Below are 16,092 nucleotides of genomic sequence, written 5' to 3' on the forward strand. Positions count from 1 at the left end.
TTTATCTTGCCCTTAAAGCTGGCACTGCATTTTATTCAAATTGCTTTTTATTATACATTAACATCCTCTAATGAGCTTTTCTGAGCTGTTTGTGTGCTTGAAGCACAGGGAGCTTCACAGAGAGCTCCTTTTCACTTGTTACACTGTGTTTACACACATGTATCAACATTGGAATGTAAACAAAGATACTGTTATCTCCAGTTTGGATGCGGATTTGAAGCTGTATAGCAGGACAAAGTGCTTTGTTTAACCATTTCAGTGGCGTTCTGCTAATTCTAGGATATTAGCTGTGAGGAATCTTTTAGAGCAACAGTAGAAATGCTGACTTTCAGACCACTTTAGATATCAGCTTTTTTCACTATTTGTGCCTCTGGTACACTTTTAGAGGTAAGTACAGGGTCAAAGAAGCTTGATCTGTGAGGAATATGAAAGGAAAGATGACCAGAGGGATGGCTTTGTTTTCAGAAGTGTCCTATTTATTGCATTGTGGAAAACTCTTTAACCTTCCTGGCGGTTAATTTTTTTTTTCAAATAGTGAAAAAAAAACTTTTTTTTTAATTTTTTTTCTTTTTGTTTCATGTAAAGCTACCAGAGTGGTAGCTACATGAAACACCACTAGAGGGCGCATGTGGCCCTCTAGTCCGATCGCCGCCGGCAACAATAGCAAACAGGGGAACGCGTATATAACGCGTTCCCCTGTTTGGCTTCTCCTGTCGCCATGGCGACGATCGGCATGACGCCATGTCAGGCGCACTCGATCCAGCCCATAGCGCTGCCCGGAACTCATTGGTCCGGGCAGCGCAGGGCTCTGGCGGGGGCCCTCTTCTGCCGCTGCGTGCGGGCGATCGCCGCAGAGCGTCGGCGATCAAGCTGTGCGCGCAGCTAGCAAAGTGCTAGCTGCGCGCACAGCACTTTACATTGTGAAAATCGCCCCACCAGGGGCTGAGATATCTCCCTGTGCGGCATAGCCCGGGCTTACCGCCAGGGAGGTTAAGCTAAAACCGGAGTATGTTTCAGGCCTGTTTTCCTTTTCTCAAGAGTAGCTAACTCACAACTATGCTCCGGAAGCAAGATTGCTGCCAGGGTTTTCAGTCATAGGACTGGTTCACAAACTTAATCGAATAGGAGTCAGTCTCTTTAACAGAAGCCACCTGGCAACATCTTGCTGCTGCCTGGCAACTGCTCACTGAGCGTGCAGTTCAGGCACCTGTGAAAAAGGGCCCTTATGAATATGGAAGTATTTTAGTAATTACACTGGCTGAATGTTAGTGCTAAGTATGTGACTCAGAAGCCATTGAAACAACTAATAGATCAACTTTCATGACAGCAAGGCCAACTGGCTTACACCTGGGCGCTAGTCTACTTTAGGGGACCCACCTCAAATCCCCATAGACACTTTCAGCTGGGCTGCAAAACGGAACAAATGGCTTCCGTTTGCTTGTTGAAACCCCCACAAGCCATATACCCATGGATAGGTAAGCATGCCCTGTAACGAATTGGGAGGTTTTCGGTAACAGAAAGTTTAAATTGGCCGTGTAGGAGCCACCGAACGGCCTAAATCTCGGTTCCGTCGGCCATCTTAATTCTGCTGTGCAGGTCTCTTTCTTCCTCCTCATTGGAGGGTTTGTTAGCTGGCACGCCCCCACCTAACAATCCCTCCAATGAGGAGGAAGAAACGACCTGCAGAGCAAAACCAAGATGGCCGACGGACCCGAAATTGCGGTCGTTCCGAGGCTCCTACACAGTCAGTTCAAACTTTTTTTTTTTACCGAAACCCGCAAAATTCGTTAGAGGACATGCGTAGCTACCCGGGGATATAAGGCTTGTGGGGGTTTCATCAAGCAAACGGAAGACATTTGTTCCGTTTTGCAGCCCAGCTGAAAGTGTCTATGGGGATTTGCGGTGGGTACCCTAAAGTAGACTAGCGCCTACACCTGTAACATAAGGTTTTTTTTTTTTGTTTAATTTCCCCTCCACTCCACCTGCATTACAGAATCCCTCCCGCTAGTGATTGCTCTGTTGTTCCATGCACCGCCCAGACTCTTGGCCATCCACATACCACGTTCTGTCCTTGAACTGCAATCTCCTCTATTGCCAAATCCTGGAATCCGTTACAGTTTGCGGTTACAGTATCGCCTCCTCCCTAAAGGTCCTAACACCTAAGAACCACATCCACCTGCTGCTCTGCCCTGTAGCGCCCCCCCCCCCTCCCCCCGTTCACCACCACCATCCCCATAGGAGAGGATGCTTAAAGATAATCTGTATTGTTAAAATCGCACAAAAGTAAACATTCTAGTGCGTTAGGGGCCATCTCCTATTCTCCTCTGTCACAATTTCGCCGCTCTCTGCTGCATTAAAAGTAGTCAAACACAGTTTGTTTATAAACAAACAAAATAGCCACCAAAACCGGAAGTAGGTTGGTGTACAGTATGTCCACATATAGAAAATACATCCATACACAAGCAGGCTGTATACAGCCTTTCTTTTGAATTTAAAGTGGACCCAAATTAAAAATACAAGATTTCAGAAATAAAATCTATTTTCTAAATTATAATGATAAATAGCAACCTTTTTTCAGCTGCATGATGACAAATATAAAATATTTTACATTTATTGGAGGAACCCCTCCCTTCCTTTCAAATTGCCGGGATTTTTCCGGCAAACTGGTGGAGTAGATGGTGTCCGGCAATGGAGGAATTGCAAATGGCTGCCACCTGTATAACCCTAGCTATGAAAAGAGAAGTGTGAAAAGCATGCACTGAAATGATCATAGGTTTGAAGGAGTGTTTATTTATCTTTTTATGTGTCAGAGTGGTGCAACTAAATATTTTTAATTAAAAAAATGTTTGGTTTGGGTCCGCTTTAAAGAGATCATTTGTGTGTTTCTTTCCCCCTTCAGCTCTCATCCACTGAAGAGTTACAGGCTGATTGTTTCTTCCTGCAGACAGCTCTACGTTGTCTGTAATTCCTCAGGATGTGACAGCTACGCTCCTTTCACAGCCTAACACAGCTCCTTTCACAGCCTAACAGAGGATAATTTATCCAGTTTGTAATGCTCTCTTCTCTCGCTGACAGAGCAGAGAGGCTGCCTAATGTAAATAACACACACGGGAGTGTGCATAGAGGGGGGCTGGAGGGGGGGGGGCATGCATAACAGATCAACAACACTGAAGAGTTGGCAGCCTTCCAGACACAGGGGGACAAATCCGACAGGAGAGAGAAGTTGATTTATTACAGAGACTCTGATAGTAGAAAGTGCGGCAGTAAGCCAGAGCACATAATAGGTTTGGGAACTTGTAGGGTAGTAGAAAAAAAGATGACATTTTTGTTACAGAGTCTCTTTAATGGTAGCCCTGCACCCATGCTGCCCTCTGCTGGTAGGCAATGATGCTTTGTTGCCTTCAGATGCAGCTCCCTGTTTACAGTGTGGGTGAGGTCATGTAAAGGCTGGAGGCAGACAAATGGAAAGCTGGAAACAGATACATGATTCTAGTCTTTGGCTGCTAATTGAGATATTAATTGTAATTTACTCATGTTAAGCAAGTACCGTGCTTGGGGGGGATATTTTTTTTTTTTTTTAAATGTGAGTTCTGAAGACTCCCTGCAATCTCCATATTTCAATAATCTTTACACTACTTTTAACAATAGGCCCTGCAGATGCCTGATTTACTGATCTTTCCCTTTGTATTTACAAGCCTGGGATGGCCCTGCTCCCACTAGTCTCGTACAGCCCATTAAGTCATCAATATCACAAATCTTTATCCATCTATGTAGTGTCGGTGAGTTTATAGAGGAGGATTTAACTACTCAAGGACAGCTTCGGGTTCTTAAAGGGGCACTACAGCGAAAAACTAAATTTTTAAAAAATGTGCAAACATATACAAATAAGTACATTTTTTCCAGAGTAAAATGAGCCATACTTTACTTTTCTCCTATAATGCTGTCACTTACAGTAGGCAGTAGAAATCTGACAGAAGTGGCAGGTTTTGGACTAGTCCATCTCTTCATAGGGGATTCTCAGCCCTTTTTTTTAACAGTAATTGCCTGATAACTCCTTTACCCAAGAGTAACAAATTTAGAGTACTACGATTAAATATATACAGTATGTGCCAAGGGGTACTTATGATAATGTTTACTGTGCTAGGTGGTACTTGGTGAGTACAGGGTTTTAAAAGGGGTACATACCACTAAAATGTTGAGAAACACTGGAATAGATAGAAAGGTCTAACATTTTCACTTAAACTCTTAATTTTGCAGGTGTTTGAAATAAAGCAGCAGAGGATATCACTAAGCGAACTGAATTTGATGCCGAATGTGCTGGAAATTGCTGGGACTACTCTGAATAAGTCCTTATTTGCCTCATGGGAACAGTTGGCTTCAATAATGTGCATATGTACTTTTTTTTGAGGAACAAAATATTCCCAGGACTTCTGACTTCACCCACAGGTGTCGTATTACTGGACTGGTTTTGGTTTAAGAGAACACATCGGCTAAAGGATAATTTCATACTTGCGTGTATCGATACAGCTACCCTTTGCTATTCTTGTCATACGCACATTTTAAGTGTTAACTGGAAGAAAAACTGTAACTGGGAGATAAACCCTGGTAAATATATTTATTTTGTTTGGTAAGTAAACTTGGAAGGATAAAGAAAAAATGTTGTAGGCGCCCTAGGAGTCTTGTAGTAAAATTTCAAAATTGAAGGAGGAGTAGGTTGATCTTACCTCCGTCAAATAACAAACCACATGAGGTAGATGTGTTTATTGATGCACATAAGACAACATGTTTCACGGGTACTGGCCAGCTGCCTCAGGTCTATATAAAGCGCCTAAGTTGCAGCAGTCAAGAGTCTGGGCTCCTCTAGTGGGAGGATAAAAATAGTCTAATTATTCTCACTTCTAAAACTTTGACAAGTCATTTGTCATGTCCATTTACCAAAATTTCCCCAAACTCCCATCAAATATGTTGTCACATTGCATTGAAATATGTTTATAGACTTGAGCTAGGCATACACGTATCAATTGTTTCAGGCCAGTTTGATCATTTTGATTTTACTGGAAATTTATAAAACCCAAAATCTCAGATCAGCTAAGTTGATGTTCATACATATACGTAAACACATACGTATGGGCAGATTTTAGAAAAAAATCATTAACCAATCAGCTTGCAATATCGGACTCCTATTGACTCGTGTATGTCTAGCTTTATGCTGTGATGCACAAAACGTTGCTCATAGCTTTTTGGGGTTTTTGCTTTTTTTTTTCTCTCTCCTCACCTTGGTCCCTTTTTAACATTCCTCCTGAGTTTTCTCAATGGAGATATTTTCCCTTTTATCAATAAAATACTTCTGAGGCCACACGCAAGCAAGAAAAAAAAAAAGATACTGAGAAATAAGGATGGTCAGTGAGTAGCAAATAACTCTTGCGTTTATGTAGACCTATGCAAAAATAAATGCAGCTTGATGGAAGACCAATAAAATGAAAGCAAGGTGGGACTCTATTTCATTGGTTCATTTTAAAACTGCATAAATTTACAGGCAACATTTGCATCATTCTGCATCGCCTTAGACATATTTAAATCCTGTTGACTATCCCAGCTAAAAATATGTTTGAGATTACCCCATGTTCGCCTACTAGTTAGTACTTTTTTCTCAATAGCAGAGAACTTAAGTTATTCTGTAAAGAAAATTAAAAAATCAGAAGAAAAGTTAATGGAATGTGGAGGCCCTTGACTGTGTAATATATTTTCAGTATAAAATAGGTTGTCCTTGATTGACTGAATTTTTTTTTTCTGTCTTTTCTCATCTTGTACAGTAAAACCTCCATTATCTGGCTCCGGGAATGGGCTGATGCTGGATAAGTGTAGTTTATGGTTGCATGAGAGTCAATGTTAACAATAGGCCTAGCTAAAAAGGCAATACCATACCCCACACTGTATACTTATACCATAAACTCTGTATTCATGATGAAATGCAGTCATTGTAACAAAGGTTTATTACTGTAAGCGTAGAAGTAGATTTATGCATCCTGCAAGGCCAGGATATTTTTTGTTTTCTGGTTGCTTGAGACTTCTGGTTAACTAAGTTCTAAATAATGGTGGTTTAACTGTATTCAGTTTTTGTTCACTTTGCAGCAGGTTGTGATTTAGATACTACTCAAGCCAGAAAATTATTAGCATGACAAGTAAACCATGTATGTTATATTTGTAATATTTGTATGTTATATTTTGTTTTAATTCTTTGCCTGACGTGTGTGTATCATAAGCAGTCCTTTTTATGTGGCCACCAACGTACATGAGAGTTCCATGAACCACACAGGCTGCTGCTGCATGGTTCCCAGGTTTGGGCGCCTGGCTTTTTTGCCTGTACGTTGTGTACACCAGAAATACAAATTCACGAGCACACAAGGTTGTTTTTGTTTTGTTTTTGTTTTTTAATTCTGCAGTTAAATATGTAGTGTTGTTTTGGTTTCTACACAGTAAGAATGGAGAGCAGATTACATTTTGGGACCAACATACTGGGGTAATAATTTAAAAAACTGAGTACGATTCTAAGCCGGTCAGTTGTTTGCTACAGTAGTTTGATCATTTAGTAAAAAAAAAAAATTAGTTGAGTATAACATTTTTTTGTTTTCAGAGCTACATTAAAGCATTGTAGACGTGTTTATACCATCTGAGGAATTTTTACTTTCATTAGTGTGGATTTTAATTAAGAAGATTGTTTTGTTAGAATAGTGAATAAAACTATTAAGGTGAAATTGAATGTATATTTTCACAATTAATGTTCAGTTCCAGGACTGGTCACCAGTACTTATGAGAGAGATTCCATTTCCAATGTATAAATACCCGCAGGGTTGTGGAGTCGGTACAAAAATCTTCTGACTCCTCAGTTTCTGAAACTCCGACTCCGACTCCGGGTACCCAAAATGGCTCAGACCCCGACTCCTAGACTCCGACTCATTAGTCGAATACTTAACAGGGCTGTGGATTTTGTACAAAAATCATCCGACTCCTCAGTTTATGAAATCAACGACTCCGACTCTGGGTGCCTAAAATTGCCTCGACTCCACAGCCCTGGATACCTGCCATACATCTCTCTTGCTTTGGTGCTTTAACTTAGAATCACTCAGGGCATGATTTATGCCCAACTCGGGTATGTTGTTTAGCCCCACCCAACTCCCCTTATGTATCATCATCAGAACCCTCTGTCTTTCCTGAATTTGACCACTCCTGTTTTTTGCATTAGTGTTGAAGTACCTCATGGCCTGGTAGACTGAAGAGTTCTCCCTGTGTACCCCTTATGATGATGATGATATATCAACATACTTCAGGGGAAGATGCCAGGCTCTGAGGTATCCACACAGGGGCCCCGGAGGCAGTGAAGTGGATGATTGTGCTCAGCAAGACTTCTGCAGGGTTTGTTTGTTTACCGCAAAACAATGTTTTCGTCACTGGATTCGATCCTTCTTAATACCTGAGTCTTACGGCTTGAACAGTATTTGTACTGTTGCTGAAGGGAGGTTTAAATAGTTTGCTGTATTTATCTCATTACCCGTGTAAAGTATGTATAGTATCCTTACCTAAACCTATACATATCCTGAACATTTTATTACATTAAAGTGTTATATACTTTGCTGATTCCCTTTTTTTTCTCCTTTTGGTATTTAAAGGGAACCTGAAGCGAGAAGTATATGGAGGCTACTATATTTATTTCTTTTCAAACAATGCCAGTTGCTTGGCAGCCCCGCTGAGCTATTTAGATGCAGTAATGTCTGAATCACACCAGAAACAAGCATGCAGCTAATCTTGTCAGATCTGCCAATAATGTCAGAAACACCTGATCTGCTGCATGCTCATTCAGGGTCTATGGCTAAAAGGATTAGAGGCAGAGGAGCAGCGGGACAGCCAGACAACAGTAACTGCTTTAAAGGAAATAAATGTCAGCCTCCACATCACTCTCACTTCATTTGTCCTTTAAGTAACTTTCCTGAATCTAAATTCACCGTAGTGGCAATTAATAAAACTACATCCCAATGAGTAGTTTGCCTTTCTCAGGTGTGGTCTGAAATATATTCTTACCAACATATAATTATCAAAGCAAAATCACAAACTTGGATTACTGAATTCTTATCCTTATTAAAGGGACCCAAAAATGCTGTGATAAACTTACCTGGGGCTTCCTCCAGCCCCCCGTAGCCCGTGAAGTTCCTTGGCATCCTCTGGGCTCCCTCCAATCTTCCGCTGGCAGTTCCATTAGACGTGCAACGTCGCCAGGAGTCCTGCGCATGAGCAGCCCCTCCATACGCCCGTCGCGGTGAGCGTTCAGCGCATGCAAGGCTTACACTTTCGAGAACCGTGTTTGCACAGAACACTCACGGCAATGGTGTACAGAGGCGCAGCGCGTGCATAGTTGCTAATGTTGCCGCCAGCGGAAGAATGGAGCGAGCCCTCAGGACACAGAGGGACCTCACAAAATACGGGGGCTAGAGGAAGCCCCAGGTAAGTTCATTATGGCATTTTTGTGCTATGCGCATTGTCCCTTTAAAGTGGTCTGTAACCGTACAATACCTCAATTATTTCTGTAATTTCCCTGGTTGATTCTTGAAGTCTATTTTTTAAAAAACAAGATTTTGAATTTCTCGACCACCGAAGGGTTCAGGAATGAGAGAAAATCTGCCTCTCTCGTTTTGTAAACGGAGAGCAAGCCAACAAACGTATTGTTTCCTGACCCACCTACGATCCATCCACTATCGCAGAATGTGAAAGCGAACAGCAGCATGCAGTCAATTGTTTAAACGATCATTCAAATTTCCGCAAAAGTCCATTGATTTTAACGAATATCTTATCGCTTGTCAGCCACGGGTAGCACATTGTCTTTAAACATTGTTTAACACATTTTTGTTAAATGATGTTGCGCAAAATAATCTATCAGCGTGAAAAATCGATAGGAAAATCTTCGGATGGGTATGGATCTTCAGATTGTATTTTTTTTTTTCTCCATGAGGAGTACAGATAGCTTTACCTGACTGGAATCGCTGGAATTGTTCAGATGAGGCGAATGTTATCTTTACAGATACTCAGGTCAGTTAATGATAGAAAAGTACACTAATCCCACATCCTTAAAAGCCAGAAATATCACAAAAATTGTGTTTTCGAGTCAAAGATCTGAAAACAGATGCATTTCAAATATCAGAAGATATTATACATAGATAATATTCTCGTCTGATTTGATGTTCTTCCTTCAGAAGTTTGATCACCTTGTCCCCAAAGCCCTTGAGAATCCTGAAATGGTCTCTGTTTACGTTGTAAATATTTGGCCATGGGGATGGCAGATCAATAATGTCTAATGGCTTTAATTCAGTTCAGTAAAGATAGGAAACTTTGAAGAATATAATCTATAGAAGTTTTTAAGAGATAATCGAGTAACCATGGCAATGGAGGCTCATGCAGCTGTCAATTTCAAAGTGATCTTGCCCAATTTTTCACCTATAGTTAATAGTCTTATTAAATATAGAATACATTCTAAAACTATGCAACAGAATTTTTGCCAATGGATTGAAACAAGTGCTACTGAATAGTGTACTGGTTAAGGGCTCTTCCTCTGACACAGGCGACCAGGGATTGAAACTAGCTCTTCCTGCTCAAAAGCCAGCCAGTATCGAGATCTTGGGTAACATTACCTAACACTGCTACTGTTTACTGAGCGCGCCCCCTAGTGGCTGCAGCTCTGACGCTTTGAGTCCGCCAGGAGAAAAGTGTAATATAAATGTTTGGTGTCTTGTCTTTGTTTCAACACAGTGCAAGTTGAGATTGCCTCTTTTTGTTTTTCATGGATGCAGAAAAGGTCTTTGACAGTCAGAAGGATTTGCTTTAGATAGTTTTGCAATTTTCCAACATGCAAGGGATATCTCCTCTGCCCCGTTCGGTGCATTGTGTGTTGGAAAAGCCATTTTTTTTTTTTAATTTACTTTGTTAAATCTGACATAAATGACGTGATACTTGTGCCATTTGCAGGTGTTTTAGATTTATGCACATTAGTTTCTTTTACTGTTTAGATTAAATGATTAAAAAAAAAAGAAAATCTGAAACCTGATAGATGGATCCCACAATTTTCAAAATAGGTTAAGTAGGGATAGATCCAGAGTCCCCCTTTTAGGCTGATTTGAAGTTGCAGAATGTGGCTTACGCCTGAATTAGTTATCAATTTATTTTAATTTTTTATTTTCTTACTTTTTTTCTGGACTTACAAGTGATTGTACTATCCCTAAATAATGTTCTGTTTCTTCTTTAACACCTTTGTTGCAAATTAAAAGGTTAACCGGGCTGTTATATTAAGCTTTTGTACTTCATATATGTTTTGGATGCTTTTTTTTTTTTTTTTTTTTACCATATTGGTCAATTACATTACATTTTGGTGTTTTAATTCTTTTTTTTTTTTTTTGTTGTATACCATCCTGTTCGTTTAAGCCCTGACTTAATTTTTAAGTTTTACTTGTCACATAATGCAATAAACATTTATTTGAAATAAAACTGCTGCAGACAGTATGTAAACTTTTTTTAAATGATTACTTCATTTGCTAAGGAATGGTTCACACGTTGTATTGAACTTGGCTGCATCTTGCTCAACTGGTGGACTTGTTTGTTGCCGCTGGGCTAAGTGCTACTCTGACTTAGAAATCTGGTTAATATTTATATTTTACAAGTGTTTAATGCGTTATTGGGTTGTACAGTGGGATGCAAAAGTTTGGTTAACCTTGTTAATCGTCATGATTTTCCTGTATAAATCGTTGGTTGTTACGATAAAAAATGTCAGTTGTATCATATAGTCACTATATCATATAGGAGACACACAGTGATATTTGAGAAGTGAAATTAAGTTTATTGTATTTACAGAAATTGTGCAATAATTGTTTAAGCAAAATTAGGCAGGTGCATACATTTGGGCACCACAAAAAGAAATGAAATCAATATTTAGTAGATCCTCCTTTTTGCAGGAGTGAGGCTTTTACAGCCTCTAAACACTTCCTGTAGGTTTCAATGAGAGTCTGGATTCTGGTTGAAGGTTTTTGGACCATTCCTCTTTACAAAACATCTCTAGTTCATTCAGGTTTGATGGCTTCTGAGTATGGACAGCTCTCTTTAATTCACACCACAGATTTTCAATTATGTTCAGGTCTGGGGACTGAGATAGTCATTCGAGAACATTGTACTTGCTCCTCTGCATGAATGCCTTAGTGGATTTTGAGCAGTGTTTAGGGTCGTTGCCTTGTTGAAAGATCCATCCCCGGCGGAGCTTTAGCTTTGTCACTGATTCCTGGACATTGGTCTCCAGAATCTGCTGATACTGAGTGGAATCCATGCGTCCCTCAATTTTGACAAATTTCCCAGTCCCTGCACTGGCCACACATCCCCAAAGCATGATGGAACCACCACCATATTGTACTGTAGGTAGCAGGTGTTTTACTTGGAATGCTGTGTTGTTTTTCCTCCATGCATAACGCCCCTTGTTATGCCCAAATAACTCAATTTTAGTTTCATCAGTCCACAGCACCTTATTCCAAAATGAAGCTGGCTTGTCCAAATGTACTTTAGCATACCTCAAGCGGCTCTGTTTGTGCTGTAGGTGGAGAGAAGGCTTCCTCTGCATCACTCTTGCATTCATCTCCTTGTGTAAAGTGTGCCAATTGAACGATGCACAGTGACTCCATCTGCAGCAAGATGATGTTGTAGGTCTTTGGTGCTGGTCTGTGGGTTGACTGACTGTTCTCACCATTCGTCGCTTCTGTTTATCCAAGATTTTTCTTGGTCTGCCACTTCGAGCCTTAGCTTGAACTGAGGCTGTGGTCTTCCATTTACTCAATATGTTCCTAACTATGAAAACAGATGGCTGAAATCTCTGAGACCGCTTTCTGTATCCTTCCCCTAAACAATGATGGTGAACAATATTTTTCTTCTGGTCACTTGAGAGTTGTTTTGAGACCCCCATGTTGCTTTCCTTCAGAGAAAATTAAGAGGGACATTTACAATTGACCCCCTTAAATACTCTTTCTTATAATTGGATTCACCTGTGTATGTAGCTTACCAAGCCAATTTGAGTTCCAATAATTAGTTCTAAAGGTTTTGGAATCAATAAAATGACAAACGTAATTTCACTTCTCAAATATCACTGTGTGTGTCTCCTGTATGATATATGTAACTGACTTTTTTTATCGTAACAACCAACGATTTATACAGGAAAATCATGACAATTAACAAGGTTGCCCAAACTTTCGCATCCCACTGTATTTGCATTACATCTCAAGTGAGGTATGGTACAATGTTAAAGTGGACCTGAACCCCTGCACAGGACACAAGGAAAACAGAGAAATGTGCTGTATTTTGAGAGAGGAGAGCCTGTCTAATTCACCTTTATCTTCAAATAATCACAAGTGTAATTTGATCTTTCAGTTGTGTCAGCACTCAAAAATTGTCAATCTCCACAGACACAGCTAATATGTAACCACAGGATGTTAACCCTTTGTCTTCTGTGAAAGCAGGAAGTAGACAAACTGCAGATTTATTGCAGGAGTTCTATAAGCTGTAAAAGAAAAAAATCTGTAAAGTTTATTATGATGTTGCTTTTTTTTTTAGAGCAGAGAGGAATTTCTGAGTTCAGGTATGCTTATGTGCATCCTATCAAAATAATACCAGTTGCCTGACTCTCCTGCTGATCGTGCATCTCTAATACTTTTAGCCACAGCCCCTCAACAAGCATGCAGATCAGGTGCTCTGACTGAAGTCAGACTGGATTAGCTGCATGCTTGTTTCAGGTGTGTGATTTAGCCACTACTGCAGCCAAACACATAAGCAGGACTGCCAAGCAACTGGAATTGTTTAAAAAGAAACATCCATATCCCTCTCAGATAAGGTGCTCATACACTTATCATGCTTCCCATTTAATTCCCTGCAGATTTGATTGATCTGCAGAGAATAGATTCCCCCAAAATTTCAAATCAATCGACTTTGTGTTTTGTTTTTTACCAAAAATGTATCAAAATTATTGATTGGACAAGAGGGAAGATCTAGGTCGATTGGGGGCAGAGTTGGAGCAGAAGTAGTTCGGGCTATAGCGTTGCACTGCTATTAACAGTGCAACGCTTCAGTTCAATACTTTTTTTTTCAATGTATACCCTGCTAGAATCTACTGAAAATGTTGCCGTTAGTAGTAGAAATTGATTCCTTTTGGAGGGGAATCAATCGTTTTGCCAAATTAATCTGTAAAGGTGCAAATACATTTCTCTATCTTCCTGTAAGATCGACCATTCAATTATTTAATTTTATCAGATCAGAAAACAATTATGTTAAAGGATACCCGAAGTGACGTGTGACATGAGATAAACGTGTATGTACAGTGCCTAGCACACAACTAGGCTGTGTTCCTTTTTTCTCTCTTTGCCTGAAAAAGTTAAATATCAGGTATGTAAGTGGCTGACTCGGTCCTGACTCAGACAGGAAGTGACTACAGTGTGACTCTCACGGATAAGAAATTCCAACTATAAAACACTTTCCTAGCAGAAAATGGCTTCTGAGAGCTGGAAAAAGATACAAAGGGTCAATAGTTAATAGATTTTAGCTCTGGCATACTTCAATGAATGTGTCATTTAGCAAAAACATTAAAACAGTTACTTAAAAAGTAGTTTTAAACATAAAATAAAACTGTGAAATATCTTAAAAGTCATTTTAAGAGAAGGAAGATAGATACAATTGTTTAATTCATTTGTTTATTTTCGCCTCGGGTGTCCTTCAAATTCTGATTGATCTCTGAAAAATGGACCAATTATATCTGGGCAAATCGACCAGTTTACTTGATCGGGCAGGGTGGTAAATATTCGGCGTGAAGGAATTGGCTACTGTTCACATGATTTTGATCAACGCAGAATGGATTTTGGGTTTCAGCGCATGGAGGCGCAACATCGTTCACATCGATTAGCGAAAGAGAATCTCAAAGGACATCTCTCTTCTAGTGAGTGGGTCACTAGTTGATCGACTTTCAAAAGAGAAAAAAAAAAATCAATACTCTTGTAAAACGAAAAGTTTGATACCTTTTATTTCAAGTGGAAAATAATGGCTTTTTTCAGATCCTTGCTAATACTTTGTTGGTGGAATGCACAATTCAGCCCTTTTCCGTTAGCTGGGCGCATCCGCTAGGTGGCGCTAATTACATTAATAGTCACGTAACAAGTGTGTACCTTACATTAAGCCGGCGACAATGTAACAGATGAAGCCGCCGGCTTTGGCTCTCGCTCTCCTCCCCCTTGCTTCTCTCCTATACAATACTGGGCAGCCGGGGGACACGCGTCCCCCCCCCCCCCCCCCCCCCCAGAGTCGTTCGTCACAAAAAACAAGCAGAGCGGGGAGGCTGCAGACATTCTGCAAGCACCGGCTCTGCAAGAACGAATGGCAAGATTTCCTGCCGCGACTAACGACTCTCGGGGACATGCATGTCCCCCGGCTGCCCAGTATTGTATAGGAGAGAGGCAAGGGGGAGGAGAGCCGAAGCCGGTGGCTTCATCTGTTACATTGCCGCTGGCTTAATGTAAGGTACACACTTTTGTTACGTGACTATTCATGTAATTAGCGCCACCTAGCGGATGCGCCCGGCTAACGGAAAAGTACCCAAAACTCTTGTGATCGAAGAAATACTGTTAGGCCCCATTCACACTTGAGCGGGAATTGTGCGATTCCCGCTCAGCGCATAACGCTAACTGTTTTTAAAAACTGCTAGCCCATGTAAGTATGGCAGTGTTCTCACTGCCGCATTTGGGGTTAGCGTTAACGGCAGACGCGTAACATGCAGCGTTTTGCCGGCGATTAGCGATCCCGATTACCATGCATAGTACCACTAATCACGATCGCTCCCAAAACGCTACAGTGTCCAGTGAATTTTCCGCGTTAATCGTGGAAAAAATCACTCCCGCAACATGCCGGCGTTTTGCGCTTTTAGGTGTGAATGGGGCCTCAGGGCTCGTTCTGACTGGAAGAGCTTTTGTAAGCACTTTGTGATGTTAAAAGCTCTTGCCAACGTTATCCTACGTGAGTATTCTCACTGGAGCGATGTGATTTTGTAAAAATCCCCCATAGCATTGCATTAGCCAGAGTTTTTAAAATCTCTTGTGTTTAAAAAGCTCTTGTAGTGTGAATCAGCCCTTAGGCCTTGTTCCCATTATAAATCACCAGCGCTATTGCAAACGATGGAGCAATTTATTGGGCTTTTTTAAAGCACTTTTCCCTGTGCTTTGAGCTTAGAAAAGCACTTTTGCTGAGCGATTGTGTTAGTCAGGAAGGTGAGCTCTTTCAGCCGGGAAATGAATAAGTACAATGTATTTATTCATAGTAGGGCTCGGGAAATCGATATACAAAGCGCTTTTTCAAGCGCTTTGCGATTTTCACTATACCGCCCATTGACCCAAAGCATTCGGAAAATGGTACATGTAGCGCAGAGGCGCTCATTTCTGCATCTAGACCCATTGAGTTATACTCCTGTTTGCCTGATGAAGCAGGACCACACCTGCGAAACGCATTGCACTAAGTGGAGTTCAATAAACATTTTTGTATTGATATATTGTGACTCAATTGAGTTTTATATTTTTGAGGGAGGTAAGTCCACCTGAACATCCCCCTCTTTTAGACGGTTTTTAAACGTTTTTATTCTACTCTGGCGCCTCTGTACACCAAGCCTTGCTGAAATCTTGAGTCCACCCTCGGTGGAGGGGTGCTACCCCGTTTCCTATCTACAGAGAGCGACATCTTAAAAACCTGAGTGGGGTCAGGTTCTAATACTCCCCACCTGCACTTGAAGTGGTTGCCTATGGGTAACCCATGTTTGTGAGTATATCTAAAATATTTTGCTTTTAACCACAACCAACTTAACAATACTACACCATATCGGGCTCTCGATTTCTCTTTGTTTTTCCAGGTACATGTAGCGCGTTTGCGATTTCAATGAAATCGAAAACTCTTACATGTGAACACTCTCATAGGGAATCATTTCACAAGCGCTTTTGGAGCTATTCCAAAAAATCACCAGCGCTTAAAAAAAAACCTGCAAACACTCAG

At 40.7% G+C, this 16,092-nt stretch overlaps 1 protein-coding gene across 1 annotated transcript in view; it reads left to right on the forward strand.

Annotated features, from left to right (window-relative positions):
- TDRD15 (tudor domain containing 15) overlaps positions 1-5,452 on the forward strand; it is a 33,492-nt gene extending 28,040 nt beyond the window's left edge. Inside the window, exon 4 of the mRNA XM_068280219.1 lies at positions 4,258-5,452. The gene's annotated coding sequence lies outside the window, so the exon portion shown is untranslated. The remainder of the gene's footprint in view (positions 1-4,257) is intronic.
- The last annotated feature ends 10,640 nt before the right edge of the window (positions 5,453-16,092 follow it).

Source organism: Hyperolius riggenbachi, chromosome 4, assembly GCF_040937935.1.
Source record: "Hyperolius riggenbachi isolate aHypRig1 chromosome 4, aHypRig1.pri, whole genome shotgun sequence".
Lineage (NCBI taxonomy): Eukaryota > Metazoa > Chordata > Amphibia > Anura > Hyperoliidae > Hyperolius > Hyperolius riggenbachi.